At 39.5% G+C, this 18,928-nt stretch overlaps 1 long non-coding RNA gene across 2 annotated transcripts in view; it reads left to right on the top strand.

Annotated features, from left to right (window-relative positions):
- LOC141994230 (uncharacterized) overlaps positions 1–18,928 on the top strand; it is a 355,183-nt gene that overhangs the window by 84,879 nt on the left and 251,376 nt on the right. For both annotated transcript variants that reach the window (XR_012641047.1, XR_012641048.1), the window contains exon 2: positions 7,613–7,739. This is a non-coding gene — a long non-coding RNA (uncharacterized LOC141994230). The remainder of the gene's footprint in view (positions 1–7,612; positions 7,740–18,928) is intronic.

The following is an 18,928-nucleotide window of genomic DNA, read 5'->3' on the forward strand; positions in this document are numbered from 1 at the left end:
CAAATCAGACACAATTACTTTATAGATCAAATAGGGACAATGTAGTGTGGATTAGTTAGTTTACCAATGCACTAAATGTGTAAACTGTCATATGTGCTAAATACTGTGTTGACTAATACATGCTAGCTAGCATATATGTGTGTGTGTGTGTGTGTGTGTGTGTGTGTGTGTGTGTGTGTGTGTGTGTATTATCTACACCATAAATATTTATATAAATATTAGTGTACATTAAGCACCCCTAAAATTAAGAACAAATATTGTAACAGTGATAGAGCCTAAACTGGCGTATAGTGTACAATAATCCTGTTCATTTATGCTAAGTATCCCATAATTCCTTGCATTTGCTGAAGAAAGCATTTTGTATACACAGATAGGAAACTTGGCAAAATGAAGATACATTTCGTTCTATGTCTTTGTGTAACCTAGGGAAGTACTTTCATGGACCAATACCTGGAATACTAGTATCCAAAACTACGATAAGGAAGAAAAGGAACAATGTGTTAGGGAACTGGGACAAACTGATGGGTTGGATTTTAGTGAAGTGTTGAGATCTGTAATTTGTAAAATCATCATATAAATAATACCAGCTGAAATGTGTAACTTTGGAGCACACCTGCATAAAGTGAATGTAACATCACTGCATAAGATGGTTTCCTGGAGACTGCTATTGCATAGAACTTTTTTTCCTGTACTATATTATTATTGGCTTAGAGCAATAAACCTGACTGACATTGGTTATTTGACTTCTTGAATATATTTCATAACAGCCCAATGTGTGCTCAAGCAATTGATTATACAATTTATCAAGAAATTGGTGAGTTAGCCAGGAGCCATCTAGCCAAAAGGTCAGTCAAACCAAGCTGTACAGGGTTGCTACCTAACTGCTTGGTGGGGGATAATGGTCATTAAGTAGTGGGACACTAGTTTTTGTTAATTTAACTTACACTCGTGCAGATGGCCAGGCCAGGCTGTGGGGTCAGGTGTGGAGTTCTATAATAAGCAATACTATGGCAAAATGCCTTTTTTAAGTAACTCATTTTATAGATAGTGCATGATAAAGCACTTTAGGCAAAATGCCAATATGTTAGGAATTCCTAGGCAAAAAGCCACATTTTAGTCTTATGTATACTTAAAGCACTTACTTTGGCTAAATGCCAGACATAAAATAAAAAGAGAGGAAAAGAATTCTCTCTCGTGTAATCCATTTGGCATGCAGGCAAAAGGAAAAGGCACTGGGGGAACACATTCAGGTTTTGCAGGAGCGCTGCCCTCCCAGAGCCACACATCCTGGTTTCCAGCTGCCCCCCACCCCCAATGCTCTAACCCAAGGAACTTCTCAGAGCTAATAATATAACCTTCTTTCACAGATATTTTTCCATACATGTCAAGCATCTCATGCCCCTTTCACAAGCAGTATGATTGACTTGATGGCAGTTCATACCAGTTGGCAGTTTTTCAAAGGGACATTATTAAGGGCACAAGAGCAAACTATCCCGCTGTGTAGGAAAGATAGGAAGTATGGCAAGAGACCACCCTAGCTTAACCAGGAGATCTTCAATGAGCTAAAACTCAAAAAAGAGTCCTACAAAAAGTGGAAACTCAGTCAATATAGAAAAATAACACCAGTATGTAGGGAGAAAATTAGAAAAGTCAAGGCACAAAATGAGATCAAACTAGCTAGGGACATAAAAGGAAACAAGAAAACATTCTACAAATACCTTAGAAGCAAGAGGAAGACTAAGGACAGAGTAGGCCCGTTACTCAATGAGGGGGGGGAAGACAATAACAGAAAATGTGGAAATGGCAGAGGTGCTTACTGACTTCTTTGTTTTGGTTTTCACCAAGAAGGTTGGTCGCAATTGAACATCTAACAGTGAATGCCAGTGAAAATGGGGTAGGATCAGAGTCTAAAATACGGAAAGAACAAGTCAAAAATTACTTAGACAAGTTAGATGTCTTCAAATCACCAGGGCCTGATGAAATGCATGCTAGAATACTCAAGGAGCTGACTGAGCCATTAGCAATTATCTTTGAAAAGTCATGGAAGACATTCCAGAAGACTGGAAAGGGGCAAATATAGTGCCCATCTATAAAACAGGAAATAAGGACAACCCAGGGAATTACAGACCAGTCAGCTTAACTTCTATACCCAGAAAGATAATGGAGCAAATAATTAGACAATCAATTTGCAAACACCTAGAAGATAATAAGGTGATAAATCACAGTCAGCATGGATTTGTCAAGAACAAATCATGTCAAACCAACCTGATAGCTTTCTTTGACAGGGTAACAAGCCTTGTGGATAGGGGAGACATGGTAGATGTGCTATATCTTGACTTAGTAAGGCTTTTGATACAGTCTCACATGACCTTCTCATAAACAAACTAGGGAAATACAACCTAGATGGAGATACTATAAGGTGGGTGCATAACTGGTTGGAAAATCATTCCCAGAGAGTAGTTATCAGTGGTTCACAGTCATGTTGGAAGGGCATAACATGTGGGGTCCCGCAGGGATCGGTTCTGGGTCTGGTTCTGTTCAATATCTTCATCAATGATTTAGATAATGGCATAGAGAGTACACTTATAAAGTCTGCGGATGATACCAAGCTGGGAGGGGTTGCAAGTGCTTTGGAGGATAGGATTAAAATTCAAAAGGATCTGGACAAACTGGAGAAATGGTCTGAAGTAAATAGGATGAAATTCAGTGAGGACAAATGCAAAGTACTCCACTTAGAAAGGAACAATCAGTTGCACACATACAAACTGAGAAATGACTGCCTAGGAAGGAGTACTGCGGAAAGGGATCTGGGAGATCATAGTGGATCTCAAGCTAAATATGAGTAAACAGTGTAACGCTGTTGCAAAAAAAGCAAACATCATTCTGGGATGTATTAGCAGGAGTATTGTAAGCAAGACACGAGAAGTAATTCTTCTGCTCTACTCTGCACTGATTAGGCCTCAACTGGATTATTGTGTCCAGTTCTGGGTGCCACATTTCAGGAAATTGGAGAAAGTCCAGAGAAGAGCTACAAAAATTATTAAAGGTCTAGAAAACATGACCTATGAGAGAAGATTGAAAAAAAAATTGGGTTTGTTTAGTCTGGAGAAGAGAAGACTGAGAGGGGACATGATAACAGTTGTCAAGTACATAAAAGGTTGTTACATGGAGGAGGGAAAAAAATTGTTCTTCTTAACCTCTGAGGATAGGATAAGAAGCAATGGGCTTAAATTGCAGCCAGGGCGATTTAGGTTGGACATTAGGAAAAACTTCCTAACTGTCAGAGTGGTTAAGCACTAGAATAAATTGCCTAGGGAGGCTGTGGAATCTCCATCATTGGGGATTTTTAAGAGCAGGTTGGACAAACACCTGTCAGGGATGGCATAGATAATACTTAGTTCTGCCTTGAGTGCAAGGGACTGGACTAGATGACCTCTCGAGGTCCATTCCAGTTCTATAATTCTATGATTCTATGATACAGACAAATTATATGTTTTCCCTTTTCTATTAGTGGAGTCCTCCCAAGTAAGGAGTGTGAAATGTGCTGAATGCTCATTAAATGAGACTTAATGGCTAATAGCATAGGATTGGGAGCCAATAACTCCTGAGTCCTCATCCTGGTTCTTCTCCACTGATTCATGAGCCTTGGGGATAGTTAGCCTCTCTCAGGGTGTAATCCAACTCCAATGTAAGTCATTTGGAGTCCTTCCAAATCAGACACAATTACTTGATTGCTCTCTATAAATATATCAGAGGGATAAATACCAAGGAGGGAGAGGAATTATTTAAGCTCAGTACCAATGTGGACACAAGAACAAATGGATACAAACTGGCTATCAGGAAGTTTACACTTGAAATTAGATGAAGGTTTCTAACAATCGGAGGAGTGAAGTTCTGAACAGCCTTCCAAGGGAAGCAGTGGAGACAAAAGACCTCTCTGGCTTCAAGACTAAGCTTGATAAGTTTATGGAGGGGATGGTATGATGGGATAGCCTAATTTTGGCAATTAATTGATCTTTGACTATTAGCGGTAAATATGCCCAATGGCCTGTGATGGGACTCTAGATAGGGTGGGATCTGAGTTACTTCAGAGAATTCGTTCCTGGATGTCTGGCTGGTGAGTCTTGCCTACATGCTTAGGGTTTAGCTGATCGCCATATTTGGGGTTGAGAAGGAATTTTCCTCCAGGGCAGATTGGCAGAGGCCCTGGGGGGGTTTCACTTTCCTCTGCAGCGTGGGGCATGGGTCACTTGCTGGAGGATTCTCTGCACCTTGAAATCTTTAAACCACGATTTGAGGACTTCAGTAGCTCAGACATAGTTCAGGGGTTTGTTACAGGAGTGGGTGGGTGAGATTCTGTGGCCTGCGTTGTGCAGGAGGTCAGATTAGATGATCATAATGGTCCTTTCTGACCTTAAAGTCTATGATTCTACTTTATAGATCAAATAGGGATAATGTAGTGAGGATTAGTTAGTTTACCAATGTGCTAAAAGTGTAAACTGTCATAGGTGCTAAATACTGTGTTGGCTAATATATGCTGGCTAGCATATTTATAGCTATATTAATAACTTTAACAAAGCCCTGGCTACCTAGGTTTTCTCATACATCAGTACAATGAACATCCTTGCCATTTGACAGCCAGTGGGGAAACAGAAGTACTATTCTTCTCCAAAAGCGCAGGCCCCTCTAAAACCTGAGCTAAATCAATACAGGATTTGTGATACACTATTCAGATAATTACAGGAGTATTTAAATATTCAATTCTAGAACTCCCATCATCCATGGTATCTAGGCACAGTAGTTCACATGATTGAGTACTTAACATTAAATGTAAGAGGAACAAAACACAATGCTTCCCTGCTGCTTGCTGCATTTAGACACTGTGAATAAATTGAGCAACTGTCTTGTCAAGCTTGAACAAAATAGAAGTATTGCAAACGTTAGGCCTCAAACTTCCGTATGCTTTAAAATGCAAGCCTTGCAAAAACAAAACTTAAGCTTGTGGCTTGTCGTCAGGACGCGCTGCAACCAGAAAATAATTTATGCTGACTCCTATGTACTTATCAACCCCAAATTACCTACATTCAAAATCTAATTGGCTACCGAAAATAAATAGGCCTTAATTATATGAACAACTAACAATTGGACATAAAAATTAAATATACATCAATTATACAACTAGGGCAACCACATAAACAATGCGGCCCACCCTTATTGGTTGGTCTGTTCTAAAACACGGCCATCAGATCAGATAAAAAGAACGAAGGCACAGGTGTTTTCAGTACCCACACCCCCTGAACTGAAGGGACGTGCACTTCTCGACTGTCTGTACCTGGCCGGTGTGGAAAGCGGCTGATTGAAGGGTAACGTATTCTTGGACAAATGCAGGGTAAGTCTATGGAATAAAGAAGTCTGGTCGCTCGAGCCGAATTGATCATAGCTTTATCGATACTGTAGTATAAAATCAATAGTAGCTGGCTGATGCATAATAGCTTTGCATGTATTAGTGCTTGTCTTTTAAGTAGTCCGAGCAAATGCATGTAGCGCTGTTGTTCATCAGCTTTATGTTGTCTTTGAAATAGTTTGTCACCAGGAATATAGAGCTGGTGAATAATAGCTTTTACTTATGCTTGTCTTCAGGTCTTTTATTATGACCTGCCAGGATCAGCATATGTAGAGTCACTGTTCAGAAACTCGCAAATGGTCCACAATGTTACATGTACCTGCACTTGTCTTCAATATAATCTGCCTTTTGTATTAATTCTTATTCAGTGCTGGTGTTTGGTTTTCCTTTTCTTATGCTGTTACTATAGTCGAAAATCATTAAAAGCCTTTCTTGAGGAATAATTAGTAGTTCTTACTTATTTTATACGGACACCACTTCACCTCATTACATCTGTGTTGGGTGGTGGGAAGTAGCGAACACCCCGGGGTGAAATAGGACCCCGAGGCATGCCTCCTTCTTCCTTTATCTCCACAGATACATGACATATCTAGTCAGTTAGTGAAGGATAAAGGATTTCATAGCTTTAATCAGTTGGAAAAGCCAGGCAGAGAGATGGCCACGCTTTGAAAGATCCAAGTTTACCCAAGCATACTTAGAGTGGGAACAAGTTACAGAGATATGGGAATGCCCTGCCTTCAACTCCCACAAACTTCACACAAACAATGGAGTTGCAGTGTCCTGGATGAGCATAGGTGGCACAGTGGGCTAGAGGTGGAGAGGACTTTTTTATCCTTGGTCTGTTCCATTTAGGATTTTCCATGTAGTTATCAGCACCAATAATTTCACCTGGCAGTCAAGTAGCAGCCTGTGCAGAGAATAAAACACAGGTGTAATGTGTTTTCCTTGAAGAATAACCATTATCACCCGCAACCAGGTTCTGAGCTGATGCTGTTAGTGAATGTCCTAAGACTCTGTTTGAGTTTCAAGTATGATATTCCAGTTGGCTTTGCTTGATCCTACTTTGAAATTCTCAGTTGGAGAGCATTCTAGAAGTACAATGTATTCTTTACAAGCATCAGTGACTTAAGTCTGACATACCTCCTTTTGAGATAGCATAAAATACATTCCTTATAGTTGAAAACTGAAGCACAGTGAGGTTAAGCACTTCCATAAAGTTACACAGGAGGTCTGCAGGGAAAAGCAACACTAGAACGCAGAACATTTAAGTCTCAGTTCTGTGTTCTTTAGATCACTCTTCCTGTCTAATATATCATCTCTAGAATTATCACACATAAGGATGGCTCTTCCAAAAAATAGCAACAATTCAAGGTAGATGGAATATATTGCCTAACAGTAGGCCTCAGGGTTTGTTCAGAGACCTCTCTTCTTTACCAAACCAGTTTGGCCCATCACTTCTATTCATCCCTTCTGGCATACTGACAACCTGTTTATTGACCGTCCACTAGGTCTCCTGTTGTATATCTAGCACATATAAAACGAGCAGAGGCTTGTTGTTTGCAGTGTTGTTGTAGCCATGGTGGTCCCAGGATATTAGAGAGATGAGAAGGGTGAGGTAATATCCTTTATTGGATCAACTTCTGTTGGTGAAAGAGACAAGCTTTAGAGCTTACACAGAGCTCTTCCTCAGGTCACATATTCTTCAGAGGCATATTATCTTTCTACATGTCCTTTATAAACCCTGTGCTAATCTATCAAGATTCTTTTTCATTTACACAAGTAACTATAGAGATTAGGAGATATTGGATTATTTTCTAGCAGTAGACAAACCTAAAAAAAATATATGGTTTTGACCAGATAGCCGCTCTCAAAACTCAGGTGTATATCCAAACTATAGTGGTTACTTTGCAAGAATGGTTCTTTGGGGGAGATTTTCAGTACATCCAGCTTGTGGGCAGGCTGGAATGACTGCCAGTAGAACCTCCCTTGCTGTATTTTGGCACTTCCTCCACCAACCATTCCAGCAGGTGGAAAGGCAGAGGCAAGTGAAAAATATTATTATTAGTTTAACTGAACTTTATTGAACTTCCTAAAATCTTTCGGTTCAGTTTCTGTTTGACTTACCCATTACATTTGGATCTGTTTTTATTTATCCAAATCTATTTGCCCAGCACTAACATTGCCTCTTTCCTTTTTGAATTATTGCAGATGCTTGCTAGTTACATCCACCCCACAGCTGCCTTTTATAACTAAGGATCTGTTTGAAAAGGCCTTGGGCATCACAAGGAAAGTTTCACCAGCAGCAGATTTTCCTGGTCATGATGAACACAAAACAGTAAGAAAACCTAATTTATTTTTTGTGAAAGTTGGGGAGTATGAGGAAGAAATATACCACTGAACCCCTATTCCTATGCATGCAACTTTCCAAGTAAAACACACCACATGCAGTATTGTATAAAGAAAAACAACATAAATGCTTAGTCCTGACTTGCATGAAAATTTAAAATGCATTGGTTCTAGTTAAAATTGATCTTTGAGAAAATAGATATTGGTTCCACCCAAAAGAAAATATTTAATAAATAAAATGCACTTCTCTGACCACTGTATATTAAGTGATAAATATACCGATGTAGGTCAGTGATCCAAGTGGTGGTTTCAATAAAATTGTTTATCATTGTTTCACTTAAAATGGGCACAGGCTGTAGAACACATTGGCTGGCATTCATATGGATTGATTCTGAAAATATGTGATTCCTGCTTTTTCCAAGCTAACAACCTGTCTGGTCCCCAGAATTTTAGATTCACAGGTTCTATGAAGTGAGTACTAGGGAGAGAGGAGGGGGATGATGTGGTCCCCCTATGGGGCCCCAGAAAAGGTTTAAGGTGGAACTGATCTTAATTTTTCCCTCTCAAAGTGAATTTTAGAGGGTTTGAAGAAAAGTGTTGGACTGATAACCTCGGAGACTGAAGTAAGTAATATATTCATGTAACAGGTATAGCACAGGCTATGGTGCTGCATATGTCCCCACCAACATGTACAAAGATCAAACAATCACCTACACTAAGATTCTCAAAAGTGAGTAGTGATTTTGAGTGCCCATTTTTAGACACCTCAGTGTGGCCTGATTTTCAAAGACTATATGGTGCCTGAATTTGGGAGACCAAAATCACTAGTCACTTTTGAAAATCTTATCCCTAGTCTAGATTCTTAACTGGTATTTTCATCAAGGGTTTCAGTGCCAGTGCATCCGTTCAAATATTTGTAATGCTAGAAAGTCAAGCAACATTAATAATTGTGGCTGGTTATCAGGGTATTTAAAGGGACCTCTCTGCAATATGTAGCAAGTAAATCCTGAATCTAATTATAATCTACGGCCAGTGTCTATGCCTATGTCTATTAAAGCATTTATTTACACTTAAAGAGGAGGAGCTGATTGTATTGATCTCTCTTACTTAAAATGGCTTGGGATGATCAATTTTGGGCTGTAAACGTCTGATGTTTTAAATGCATTAACTTAATACCCCCTTTAAGTATTACCAGTTGTCAACTTTGTTAACCTATGGTGTGAAGCTATTTCCACAAAATAAAATGGCAATGGATAGCACAAAGATGAGGAGGAGGATTTAATAATGTTAAGAAAAACAAATCTTCATCTTAGCCTATAACCTCTGTTTCTCCAGGGCAATCTTGTGTATAAAGTAAAACTTCTGACTATGCATTTTTGTACATCATGTAGCAGCGGAAGCCAAGTAAAAAACCTCTAACTTGACATAGCTCCCTCTGTTGTTTTATTTTCTAAAGCATCCATTGCCCAAAAAAATGAGCTTCAGTACAAAATTAAAATAGTAGACTCAACAGACAAGAAATATAAGTCATTCAAGCAACATGGGCAGAGAAAATAATCTAAAACAATTAATGAACAGCAGAGGAGAAAAGGACAGAAATGAACTGATATGAACTGAAATGCCTTACTTGCAGAAAGCTTTGAATACAGCTGCAGACTTATTCATCAGACATGCATAGGAAGGGAGTTCCACAGAGATGGTTCCTGAACTGAAAAAACCCTGCCCTCAGGCAGCTTCAGATGGAGAAACAGAATCTCTGGTCAGAGGGCAAGGATATAGCAATGCAATCACAGCTGTCTTGGACCAGCATAAGGGGAGAGATGGGTACTCCAGTACCTTGGGTTTGGGTTATTTAATGTTAAAACAGTGACAGAACTGGTTGAAGGATTGCTTTCAAAGTACTTTTAGTAGAAGATGTGAAGTATTGATGGTGCATCTGTGTGCTAAAATAGCAATGGTGAGGGATCAACACAAAAATGTGAGGCAATGGAAAGTGGAAAAAATTAAACTTACAGGGTTTGAATTAAAACAATGTCATGTGAAAGTTGGACACAATGTGGGGAAGGCGCATACTCTAGTCAAACATTAACCACTTGACTGCTGCAAACCTGCAGATAAGGTGCATCTGCTGTATTGCTGAACATACTGCACCATGTATGTCTGGAACCTGAACATTGCATTGATTGCAGTTGAATGCATCAACACAGCAGATGCAGTGCAGCAAAGGAGTTAAATATTGTAAGAGTCTTCACTCAAGAAAATCTATTGCTTATCCAGCTCCCACTTGAGTGGTTTTTTCCTTCTTTGTATATCATGGAAGAGAGTGTATACTCTGGTGGTTAAGGCAGAGGGATGAAGGTCAGGATCCTTGTATTCTAATCCTGTCTCAGACACTAGCTCACTGTAGCTTTGGCTAAGTCACTCAAAATTCCTCTACCTTGATTTGTCTATCTTGGGTGTAGGAATAGTTAATGCTTTTAAAAAGCCTTATGAATTTTGGATGAAAATTATGTGCAAATTGTATTATGATCTGCTAGAAAACTGCATTTGCTTTAACCTAAAATCTTATATACTGCTTACTAATGTATGTATCTGCATATTGTTGAGCTATACCCTTTTTAGAATCTCTGTAGAGCTTCATTAACCAATCAAAATGACAGACATGACATGTAATGAAATATTTATACATTCCATGTTTTGGGGGCCCTCTGGAGTCCAACTGTAAGATCCAGGATTCCCCATTTTCTTACCAAACTCTCCCACAAAGTCTCAGCAAGGGATCAAACATCCTTTGGCAGAGTTCTGATTTTTAATTCCAACCTCCAAAACAGCTGCTTTTTTTACTGAAAAAAAATCAAAACATTTCTGTAAGTTATTCACTTCATAATCATATGTATTCTTTAAACATGTAAAGGCACACATTGTCCAAAATGAAAATATGCTGTCCATAATAAGTCTGACTTGCACTTACACACATGCACAGGTACTCACCCTCCTAAATTTCTCAAAAGTGAATGAATTTGCCTACCATTCCACATTTCAGATCCTTGGTATACAAGCATAACATTTTCCCACAAAGTCTGGGGAAAATCGGACAAGAGGTATAGGAGGTATGGCCATCAAAGTTAAGTTAACAAGGAGTCCGGTGGCATGCATCTGAAGAAGTGGGTTTTTTATCCATGAAAGCTTGTGCCCAAATAAACCTGTTAGTCTTTAAGCTGCCACCGGATTCCTTGTTGTTTTTGTGGATACAGACTAACACGGCTACCTCCTGAAAGTTAAGATAGGGTTTTATTTTGGGCAGAGTTTTCTGACTTCAAAATGACTTGACCTAGGTATGCCCAATTTACTTTACTCTAGCTGGAGTTGGTGAGTAGTGTCTCTTACTAATTTTAGAGAGGTATTGAGATAATTAGCTGTATTCCTATACAGAAAGCACACCTGGCTAATGTGCACATAAAGCATGCATAGAATTCTGCATGTTCTGGTGTAGATTTCTTTTTTTAATTTCGGCCCCATGGCCTCATAAAGCAATATTGATCTGGAGATAGGAAGAGAGAAGCCACATGTGGAGGTGGGAGCCAAAATGAAAAAAAGAACGGGGTTCCTCTCTGCGCAGTTTGGGAGCTCTGCCTGAGTCCTTGTATGCATTTCGCTTCTGAGGCCCGTCATTTCAACGTCCCAGGAGCAGATCCTCAAAAGTATTTAGACATCTAACTTCCATTGACTTCAGTGGCAATTAAGCACTTAAATACCTTTGAGTATCTGGATCCCAGTGCCTTGAAATAGCCGCTGGAGCATTTTTTTAGAACCTATGTCTTTAAACTGCAGTGAAAGTTGCGTAGATGTAGCAGCAATATTTCGGGGAAAAGAAAAATGATCTTTTAAGAAATCACAGCTCAGGGTTTTGGGGACAGGTTTGTGATTTTTTTCTGTTTTAGAAGTATGGAAATTCACTTTGGATCCACTAAATTAATTATATATATTTCCAAATACTTTATTTAGATATTACTTATTCATTTTCCTTTATATTGTAAAAGATAAGAGTCCTGATCAGTAGCTGTACACGTACTTGCAATATTTAAACATACAGTGATTTATAACATCAATTACTACTACAGCTCCATCTTTGCCATGTAACATCCCTAATTAATGATGGCCAGGGAAAGAAAAGACATAAGAATTTGCCATCCCCAGTCCCCCAGCCACTCACCAACTTCAAAATCCCACCCTCTCCTTCTAAAAGACAAAGAGAAAGGATGGACTTTGCCATGTGAAAATATATGATTAAGGTCATGCAAACAACCTTAGCATTGCCCCCATACAACTGCCAGTCTGCCACATTACACCCTACCTTCCTTATTTGGTAAGATGTGGTCTTATGAGTACTTTCCCTGAATTAGTTCAGTTACATTTCCATAGGACTTTAAACTTCCATAGCTATGAAGGCGACATTTTACATTCAGGAAAAGCATGTATTTGTTCTATCGGTGTATAGAACATAGTAAATCTGAACTACAAAACATTTTTGTACATCCCTTTGTCTCATATGGAGTACGATCCTTAGTCACCACACTAACCTGTGCTTTTACCATATATATCCCATAATTTAAGGATTTCAGACTTGGAGATTTGCATCTGTCGATGGACTAGCTATGGTGACATATACTGTATCTTTTGGGGAGAGTGGGGACTGGCTTTCCTTAACATGCTTGATTTCACTGAGGAGATAAAATGCATGCATCTCTTTGGGGCTGTTGATAAGTTACGTAACACATTGTGGGGGGTGGTCTTTTTGCATGACAGAGTGTTGGTTGGAGTATTACAAAGTGCTACAAGTGGGTGGGTGGGTCTTGAAAATCACCAAAAAATGTGTTATGTAATTTATGGACAACCCTTTTCTGTGATCTGTGTATGCTCATAAAAAGGCAGGCAGAAGTCCTGGGAGTTGGTAATGTATGCATGAATCAAATTTAGTTTAATAATACTATAGTGTGGAATTGTTATAAGATTCTGAGAGAGAGAGAGAGAGGTGATAATTCTAGAGAACACTGATCATTTGATGCTGCATGACCTTGGTAATAAGGCTAATACAGAAAGGTTATTATTGGGGCAGGGGTACAGTTATAGGTATTTGGGTAAAAGTAATTGTGCATTTCCAACTTAAGGCTTCTGTGACCTTGGAATAATATATAGACATCTATTCATTTTGTAATTGGCCTATTACGATAGTACATAGGCACCATGAACACCCTAGCAGATGGCGCCCATAGGCCCACAATTCCCCATTTGGGTGATGAGACAAAGACTGGGTCAGGTTTCTGTTCATTTTGGAAACATTTCACACTGCCTAAATCATTTCAGAGTCAAATGCTTGTGTTCTCTTAGGTTGCACTAATTAGTTCACCCTTGTTTGTAGCCAAAGCTCAAAGGTACACTCTTCAGGTCATCAATCTACTGGAGAGCTGTGTCTGATCTACAGACATGAACAGAAATCTTTGTATTAAGCATTTTAATCTAGAGAGAGAACACAGGGTGTTGTATCAAGCTTCAGATGTAGTACTGTGCATTATGGGACCAATAGATATGTACTGTGTTAAAACTGGAAACGAAAATACTGTAGTATGCCTACAGCTGGAGTTCTCAACAATTTCTGACTATGACAATTGAGGAGAACTCCCCTCATCCCACCTCACTTTTGCTTTGCATCAATCTGAATTTTAGATTGATATGTTCTCATGGCAAAAAAGTGTGTTGCTTTGATAAGGTGAGTAAACTGCCATCATAAAAGTGCTATGCAAAATTACTTAGTGGCTCTTTAAAATATGAGCTTGAATTTAAGGGGGCCACTGCTTCTTACCTTACTTGCCATTAGAGACAATGGCATTGTTCTATTTAATTATTTATGGCAGGGTTGGTTGGACTCATGTGATGGTGTTACGGGAAATATAAAATAGAAAATGACTTAGGGGACTTAAATAAGATGCTTTAAAGTACATAGCAGATCCCCTTATTCTGGGTGCCTTCTAAATTTGATCAGTGGTACATAATCTGTGATTGTGTAAAATTACATACAACCCTGTGACAAGTAAAGTAAAATTGTTTTTATGAAGTTTGCTTAGACTTCCTTGATTGTGATTATAGAGCAATATACTGTGACAGATTTTTGTTACCAATTTGCCTGAGGCATTAGTTGATCAGGTTGAGGCCACAGGATTGTTAAGGGAGGAGATGAAGTAACACACCAAGTGTTTAAATTTTAAAGCTTTATTGATAAAATAATAAAATAAGAGCGAAGAGTGATGGGTGCTCCCCACATCATTTAGAGGAAGGAAGAAAGCGTTAGTGTCCCCAGCCCTAACCCACTTTTATACTTACACATGCTCTACCCGAGGCTGGCCAAGCCTGGGTGTAACGTAAGAAGAAGAGGGGGAAGGGTGGATGGGAGTTCTGTTCTGGGCCCAGGTCGTCCGGGGTTTGCTGTGATTTCTGAATTGTTCCAGCTTTTAGAAGGCTTTTAAGTTCTGGGCTCCGCTGTGGGTATTTCATTCCATGACCTCTGTTCCTGGTGCTCTTTGTGCCAGTCTACACCAGTTTTCTGTGGTCTCCTTGACTTTTCCAAAACACACCAGTTAGACTTTGTTGTCCTCTTTGTTCTTCTCCATGTTGGCCTTCGTTTTCCTCTCTTGTTATGGGCTGGCTCTGTGGGTTTGTTCAGTTGATCTCCCTTTCTCACAGCTTGCCGGTGGATTCTGGGGCCCCCTCTTTCTTGGCAGGCAGCTGAGAATTAGATGTGTTGTGTGCCTTGAGCTGTCTGGAGTCAGCGTCTTATCTTTGGGCCTAGCAGGAGCGTGGAGTTAACCCATGTTTTGCTCTCTTCCGTCTCCCCCTCCAGCCCCCTTCCCCGGCCTCTCGCGACCTGCAAAGGAATCCTCCATTTCACACTTACTTACACCTTTGACCCTTCCCAAAATATCCTGCAATGCTTGCAACAGCGTTAGCAATATACAATGCTAATCTGCCTTCCCCAGGGGACTCCTTGAGGGAGGGGGCCATTGGGGTGTGACAATATGCCTCAATGAATGGGGTGCTGGTAAATTAGAAAGATTGAACAGTTACTGATAAGATTCTTTCATCTTTGAAAGCACTAAACCCTTTCATGTTCATTACATTACCGTACACATGCAGACATGATATAGCAATGTTACAGATGTTTTTATTTTTTTTTTAAAAATCCAGCTTTTGAGCACCACAGAGCTCTTCTTTGGGACAGATCTGTGGAGCTCAAAAGCTTGTCTCTTTCATCAATGGAAGTTGGTCCAATTACTTCACTCACCTTGTCTCTCTCAGGGTTTCACTGTCAGGGGTAGATTTCACACATACCAACTGAAATAACAGCAAGAGGTGTCCTTTCTCTATAGAGGTTAGGGAAAGCTATGCCACAAATATTTTGCTGTATGGTTTTCTTTTTCCTTTCGCCACTCCCTTTAATAGCCTCAGAAATAAGTTCCTGGCTGTACAGCAGGCCTGAGTAGCTAGATAGCTGAAAAGGGCTATTTCCCCCCTATTCTCATCTCCGCTCTGCTTTCACTCTTTGTCACTTGTTAATGCTTCTTACTGTTAAGGTACATTTTAGAAGTATGAGATTGCACTAGGGCAATAACAATGTAAAAGAAAGGCACTAAACAATGTTTTTCTTGAATGTTCACTATATTAGAATTAGGGTTTCTGTTTAGCTGTTGATGGATGCATCTCAGGAAGTCTTACAGTTCAGTTTTGATAAGAACCGAAAAGTGTGGATGCTTATTTGATCTGTAATAACTTGTAAAACTGGTATAAGTTTCTTATGAGAGAATCTTGTGAGATTTCCAGTACTCCCTTCTTTCTACTTGGGCCAGCAAACATGATTAACCCTCCTAGTGACACATAGATCTCTCTGATTCTTGACCAAACTCAAGACAGCAGAGGAATAGAAGAAAAAAAGATATACATCTATATAGATATATTTAATTTTGTATCTCAAAGAAGACTTGCTGTGGTTCAGTTTGAGTTTTGAGTGAAGAGTTGGATCAATTTTTATTTTGTGCATACCTCCTATTCTTAGTTTATTTTGTTCTAAAAGTGATGAAGAAAAGAGGGGAAAGAAAACAAAAGGAAGATGGTGCATATTCAGATGAACTGGCTGCTACAATAGCTTGACACACAACTGCACAAGAACAGCTCATGTCGTTCTAATATGGGATTCATAACTAACTCTCAGATTTAAAAGAGGTCACATACCACATGGCAGATTTCTTGTAGAACAATCTTGATAATTTATTCATCAAGATGGTATCTATGAGGATCTGACAATGGGGAGGAGAAGTGGAGATGTACAGAGCAGAATGTGCAAAGGTGTAGTAGAATTATAATGTGTTGTACAGTACTTAGCGCAGAAAGTGTTAGAAAATGTAATTAGGAGACAGCTGAAGCTGAAAAAATGACACTCCAGAGAACATGTGAAATAGATTAACAGGGGAAAGCAATAGAATAATGTCATCTCTAGCGAAAGACAGTATTGGGGGAAAGTGTGGAGAGCAAAGAGGGGCCAAAAAGCATCAATCTATGGAGCTTGGAAAAGACAATTTTCAGAAAAGGACCTAGAACATTATGATTGAGGGACCATACAGCAGTGTAACACAGGAAGGCGGGGAGAGGGTAATGTGCAGTTCAGGTGAAAAGTCAGGGGGCAAATATGTGCAGAGAAATTTGATAGTATAGACGCTGGAAGAGAAAGGACACTGTGACACACAAGTTTTATTGTAGAGTGAAAATACAGGAGGAGACAAATAGTGTGATCAAAAATAGAAATAAGATGGCAGAGGATGTTTTGAAAATGGATTGAAGAATGCATAACCCTGTCACACTGTCTGGACTGGCTCAGAACCAAGACTTCCAACCTCAGAGCAGACACTCCAACTAGTGGTATGTTCTATAATTAGGTTTCACCAATCCACTAACAGATGTGAACTACCAAAGTACTACAATAGCCTTATTATGGAGTCACAGACAGTCCCCTTAGACACTCCAGTCTATCTTGCCACCCAGGCAAGCTGGACTATGTGATAAGAGGCCACTTACACCAAAAACACAAAATATTCAGGTTACGCCCAGTCCCAAGAGACCAGTCACACACCAGGTGGATTTGCAACCTAACTGTCTCACCAAAGACAATGCTGGTAGCGAATTCCATAGTAAACTAACTAAAGGTTTATTAGCTAAGAAAAAGAAATGAGAGCTATTGAGAAGTTAAAGCAGGTAAAAATATATGTACAGGTGAGTCACAGTCTATAATTTCAAAAGGTAGCAGAGGTGAAGTTATCTGGGAGTCTTCCAAAAAGTCTTTTAGGGCCATCCAGAGTAAATTTGGGGATCTCCATTTTCTTTTTTAGTTATTCTGCTGAGCTAGGCTCCACACAGTCCACAGATTAAGCATTTTTCCTTGTGTCCATATTTATAGCTTCTTCTCACAGAAACTAAGCTGACCAGACAGTCCTCACGTCCTTTCTTTTATGGTGGGGAGAGAGGAATGCACTTACAGACTTTGAACTTTGATCTCTTACACAATGACCATTAGCTTTCCATGTGCAGAAATTAGCACTTTCCCGTTAAAATTCTTCATTTGCATTACACAAGGCTTCTTTCTTATTTGATGGGTTACTTAGTTACAGGGTATATACAATGCAAATGTTTGCTTTTACATTATAACAGGGTACAGATAAGTGAAAACAATGCCTCCAACATCCCACCAGTTTTTCATGGAGTTTAAACACTAAATACATTCTTATACATTTTAACATCTACTTTGAACTACACTAACACAAGTGAGCAGGTCTGGCTTCCACCTCTGTGTTTGTCAGTTCTTAGCTGATGCCTGTGGCCTTGACCAGAGCTGGCACTTGGCTTACCAGCATCACATACCCGATTATTGCATTAGGGCCACAGGAAGATGGGCAATGAAATTCTGAGAGAAATGAGGATACAGATAGAAAGGAGGATGAGTTACAGGATATTGAAAAAAGCTGGTAAAATATTGGAGGAGACAATGTAGGAAGCACAACTGCTGAAAGAGGCACTGAAAATAACATGCTACTGCAGAAGCAATATAGGAAAATATCATAAGAGCCGGATAATGGTATTTTGGCTTTGTTGTACTTTCTTCAGTTTTAGAGGGGTAGCCGTGTTAGTCTGTATTCACGAAAACAATGAGGAGGCTGGTGGCACCTTAAAGACTAACAGATTTATTTGGGCATAAGTTTTTGTGAGTAAAAAACCCACTTCTTCAGATGCATGGAGTGAAAATTACAGATACAGGCATAAATAACTTAAATTTATGCCTGTATCTTTAACTTTCACTCCATGCATCTGAAGAAGTGGGTTTTTTACCCATGAAAGCTTATGCCCAAATAAATCTATTCGTCTTTAAGGTGCCACCGGACTCCTCATTGTTTTTCTTCAGTTTGTATTTGTTTTTTACAGTGTTCTAAAGACAAGGGGACTTCTTAAAAACAGGGCATGGGGGAAGAGGAAAAAGTGGCATGACAATAACAGCCAAGGGGTCAATCCTGCAACCCTTATGTGACAGGAGCTTGATCTCCTGTTGAAGTCTACAGGGATCTTTCCATTGACTTCGATGAGAGCTGGATTAGGTCATTCATCCTGACTCACCCAAGTAATTCCACTGCTGTTGGTGGGAGTATTGCATGCAGGATGAGGCATTCGTAGCTGGATTTTTCCCTCTGCAAAAACCAGGGACACTCAGTCTACAGGACCTTGAGGGGCAACTTATTTACTCATTCATTCTTTAGTCATTCATCAAACACAATAACCTCTGTTGGCAATTAGCTTGCAGGATGAGTGATTTTGGCAAATGCTGGAATACAGAACTGCACAGCTTACTCTCAAAGGAAACAGCAACAGATGTATTGTTAGAAAGTGCTCTCATGCCCACGTGTTGTGTGAGATTTTTTAAATGAAACACTAGAAATGTGTCCGCTTTTCATTTTCAAATCAAAAATTGTTCTAGATTTTTCAAAAATGTACAAAATGCATGACGTATTCCCTCAAAAGTGCGCTGTTTTCAATGAAGAACTATGCACTTTTAAGCCCAATAGTGGAAACTAGCCCCTTTCCATTAAA

The sequence above is a fragment of the Natator depressus genome, chromosome 9 (assembly GCF_965152275.1).
Source record: "Natator depressus isolate rNatDep1 chromosome 9, rNatDep2.hap1, whole genome shotgun sequence".
NCBI classification, from domain to species: Eukaryota; Metazoa; Chordata; order Testudines; family Cheloniidae; genus Natator; species Natator depressus.